Source organism: Myotis lucifugus, unplaced genomic scaffold (assembly GCF_000147115.1).
Source record: "Myotis lucifugus unplaced genomic scaffold, Myoluc2.0 scaffold_789, whole genome shotgun sequence".
Classification (NCBI taxonomy): domain Eukaryota; kingdom Metazoa; phylum Chordata; class Mammalia; order Chiroptera; family Vespertilionidae; genus Myotis; species Myotis lucifugus.
Window position 1 is genome coordinate 163,438 of NW_005871837.1, and position 4,835 is coordinate 168,272.

The following is a 4,835-nucleotide window of genomic DNA, read 5'->3' on the forward strand; positions in this document are numbered from 1 at the left end:
CTGCCCCCTGTGGTCAGTGTGTGTCATAGTGACCAGTCATTCCCAGTCATTCTGCTGTTAGGGTCAGTTTGCATATTACTCTTTTACTATATAGGATAGAGGCCTGGTGCATGGGTGGGGGCTGGCTGGTTTGCCCTGAAGGTGTCCCGGATCAGGGTGGGGATCCCGCTTGGGTGCCTGGCCAGCCTGGGTGAGGGGCTGATGGCTGTTTGCAGCTGGTCACACCCCCTTCAGTGTGGGGGTCCCCACTGGGGTGCCTGGCCAGCCTGGATGAGGGGCTGATGGCTGTTTTCAGGCTGGCCACACCCCCTTCAGGGTGGGGGTCCCCACTGGGGTGCCTGGCCAGTCTGGGTGAGGGGCTGAGGGCCGTTTTCAGGCTGGCCTGTGACTGAAACTCCCAGCCTCTCCTTTTTTTCTTTTTTTATTTTTTATTCTGGGAATTATTTGCCTTCTATAATTGAAACTTTGTTGCCGTCCTGCTCGCTCCAGCTCTGAGGCCGCGTCTGGCTGAAAGCAGGTATCTGGGATTTGTTTGGCTTCTATAATTGAAACTTTGTTGCTTTTGGAGCTGTTGCTTTCAGAGCTTAGAGCAGGCTGCAGCAGGCAGGGAACCTTGCTCCATCACTGGAGCAAGCAAGCCTCCTGCTCGCTTCAGCTGCGTGGCTGCTGGCCGCCATCTTTGTTGGCAGCTAATTTGCATATCTCGCTGATTAGCCAATGGGAAGCGTAGCGGAGGTACGGTTAATTACCCTTTTTGTCTTTTATTAGATAGGCTTAATAACTAGAGGCCCAGTGCATGAAAATTCATGCACTGGAGGGGGGTGGTCCCTGTGCCCTCTCTCACAGTCTGGGAGCCCTCGGGGGCGGGAGGTGACCCGGCGATCAGGGGAAGGCGACGTCCCATCACACCTCTGTTGCTGCCACTGCCGGCAGCGCAAGCCTCGGCCAGCCCTGGTTATCTGAGCCTCGGGAGGCCCTGGGGAGCTGGGGAGCTGAGGGGACTGGGTGCCGCCATCTTGTGGCTGTGGGCGCTGCCATCTTTGAGGGCGGGACAGTCAATTAGCATATACCCTCCTTATTGGCTGTGGGTGCCGCCATGTTTGAGGGTGGGGAAGTCAATTAGCATATTCCCTCCTTATTGGCTGTGGTCACCGCCATCTTTGCGACAGCATGAGGGTCAATTAGCATATCCCCTCTTTATTAGATAGGATACCAAATGAGGACCTGTCTATATTGGATTCATTTGATTTTGTGAGGATCCTGATTTCCAGGGTTTTCAATATTTATTTTAAATCCTCGTCTGAGGATATGCTTTTTTTGAGAGGAAGGGAGGGGGATGGAGAAAAATAGCAACCAGTTGCCTTCTGAGCTCCTACTGGGGATCCAACTAGCAACCTGGGTATGTGCTCTGACCAGGAATTAAACCCACAACCTTTTGGTGCACGAGGTGACACTCGAAGCTACTGAACCACACTGGCCAGGGCTCCAAGTTTTTAAATATACCCAGTTTCCTGAAAATGGGTGTATCTGTTGGTATTAGTAAAATCAGATTAGATTTAAGTTTTCTGTTACTTTTCCTAATTGGAGAATATATTTAACAGCCTGTTCTATTAGTGGGTCTGGGCATTCTAAAATTTGGGAGGAACCCAAAAATGGTCTATCATAACATAAGTTCAACAGGACTTAATTTAAGCATTCCTTAGGTGCTGCCTCGATCCAGGTTAGGGCAATTAGTAGTATTTTAAGCCAGGTGTCATGGTTTCCTGGCAGTTTGGCCAGCATCCTTTTGAGCATTTTTTGTGAGGACTGTGGTCTCCATGAAGATGTAAGGCCCACCTAATCTGGAGAGCTTGCACTACTCTCTCTATTATGGCCACTGTGAAAGCTGACCCATTGCCATTTTGAAAGGTCCTGGTGAGTCCAAACCTAGGTATTATTTTTTCAAGCAGTGCCTTTACTTCATTGCTCCTTTCAGTTCAGCATGGGACAAGCTTGAGATGAGCAGATCACGTGAGATCTATATAATGCACAGTTTCCATCTTTCACAGACTGTGGCTCCTTTATCCCCTGTCCCCAGTTTGGAAACATTAGGAGTGAAACTCTGATTCTGAGCTCAAGAAGGTACAGGAAACAGCTGCAGGCACAGGTTGTTCAAATAAGAATGAAACAGGAGAGGAAATGAAGGAGAATCAGCGATGCCATGAGGGGCCACGTACACAAGCACCGCCCACCCCACCTCTTCTCCCCAGCCGCAGGCACTCACCCTGGCAGAGTCACCTCCTACTGCAGTTACAGTCACTGTTCCTCTCAACCCTCTGGCTCTGGACTCCTGGAGAAGATGGACTGAAAAGGCCTCCTTACAGCTGTCCCCCATCTCCCAGGATACCTGGTTTTGTGCCGGGGCTAACATGCCACAATTCAGACCCAATCTGCTAAAAAGAGGTTCTAGGTCAGTGATGGCGAACCTATGACACGCGTGTCAGAGGTGACACGCGAACTCATTTTTTTGGTTGATTTTTCTTTGTTAAATGGCATTTTTTAATGGCATTTCAATATATAAAATAAATATCAAAAATATAAATCTTTGTTTTACTATGGTTGCAAAGATCAAAATATTTCTATATGTGACACTGCACCAGAGTTAAGTTAGGGTTTTTCAAAATGCTGACACACCGAGCTCAAAAGTTTCGCCATCACTGTTCTAGGTGGTGTGGCCTCCCTGCATCTGTCTCCCAGCTCACACCTTAGCAGTGCAGTATTCTGTTCCTAAACTTCCAGAACTGCCCCCAGATGTGACAAACCACTGGGCTGCTCCACCTTGCTGCTTCCACAGCAGGGCAAGTGCCTGGGTCAGCCCATTCCACTGCCAGTCAGCAGACTCCCAAAGCCACAGGGGCCTGTGCTTGGGCTGAGTGGGGGCCACTCCCCAAGAAGGGAACACAGCTTAGAAGCACCTAGTCTTGCCTTTGGGTGCAGAGTGCAAGCTCTCTCACCTCGACCTGCCCTCCCCGCCCCCCACCACCCCACAGCTTTGGAGGAGAGAGGGGGAGCTAATAGGCTGCTGCTCAGAAAAGAAGCTGAGGTCTCGGGAGTCTTCTTGACTTGATTGGGCTCTGACACCAGGGAATGCAGGACTGTGCACCTGAGTCAGTGATCTCAGAATCATCCTTGCAGATGAATGGATGGAGAACCAGTAAATTACTTAAGTTTTTCATCACACTGCAAGCAGTTCATTTCCCTGTCATTTCCACCTTCTTCCCACACCATGTGGCTAGGAAGCCCAACCTTTTGGCTTCTGTTACTCAAAATACATACAGGTGGTTGATTCTACTTACATTTTTAAATCATAGCAGGCTTTTCTCCTTTTTTGGGCGGGGGGCACCAATCCAATCAGGTCATCTTAGTTTTCAATACTCCTAGGGTATTTGGTCTATGTTACCACACATTTGGTAAAATTTTTGAAATCAGACCTGCTCATAGAACATCTCTTTATGTCAATGAGACGCTTTGAAGGATGTTGCCTATAATTTCCCCCCTTATCATTTAGACAAAGGAAAGCAGTAGGAGTCTTATTAAAACAGCATAAAAAATGTGCTTCATTTTTTTTTTTTTGGCTCAGATAAAGCTAGTCATTCTTCCCATATACCCCCAAGCATATATCTTTTACACCATTAGTCATCGATGGCTCCCAAGTCCTACAGCCAAACCTTTATCTCTCAGTCTTGCTTATCTCCTAGATAAGAGATCCTCGCTTCTATCCCAGATCACCTCCCCTGGCAACATGAGCTCACTTGCTTGTCCTCAGCAAGGTCAGTCTGATGGGAACCTCACTGTTCTTCAGGGCACTGCAAGGTTTGGGTGCCATTCCTATTTCCCATCATGAGTTCTACCTTGGCTCTGGGTGCTCCAGAAAGTGCACTCCTTGGATAGAAGCAGGGTGGGGGCTGCAGGGGAGAAGCTTTTGTGTGTAAAGTAAATGATCCTATCATGGGAACACTGAACCCTAAGAAGCAAAGAATCTGCACTTAAAAAACAGTGTCCCCCTAAACCCACCATAGACTCCCAGCCTAAAGCAAGGCTGCCTTGGACAGGACAGGCAGTTTCCTACAATTGATCTATTTGTTATATTAATTTGTATAAGCTCTTCATCTCTTTAAGTAAATAAATAGAGCTCTTTGTATCTAGTTCTAGAGGATGCACCCTAAGGGGCTCCCTAGGGCAGTGATGGTGAACCTATAACACGTGTGTCAGAGGTGATACGCGAATTCATTTTTTTGGGTTGATTTTTCTTTGTTAAATGGCATTTAAATATATAAAGTAAATATCAAAAATATAAGTCTTTGTTTTACTATGGTTGCAAATATCAAAAAATTTCTATATGTGACATGGCACCAAAGTTAAGTTAGGGTTTTTCAAAATGCTGACACGCCGAGCTCAAAAGGTTCGCCATCACTGCCTTAGGGGATTGAATTTGAGTTTCCCATAGCTGCACTTTTACATATAAGACAAGGCAAATGCAAATGTACACACAAAGAACAAAATCCACCTCCTGCAAGATAAAAATTAAGGGTGGTAGACACTATCCTATCCTATCTAATAATAGACAAACATGGTAATTGACCGTACCTTTGCTACACCTCCCATTGGCTAATCAGCACGATATGCAAATAAACTGCCAACAAAGATGGCGGCTAAATTGCATACTGCAGGCAGGGTGGGACAGTGCAGCCGCCAGCGCCAGTCACCATCCCGGGCCGCCCAGAAGCCGCCCAGAAGCCGGTGATCGGGAGGAGATGGGGGTCCCCTGCCCAGGCCTGACACCTCTGGTGGAGGCG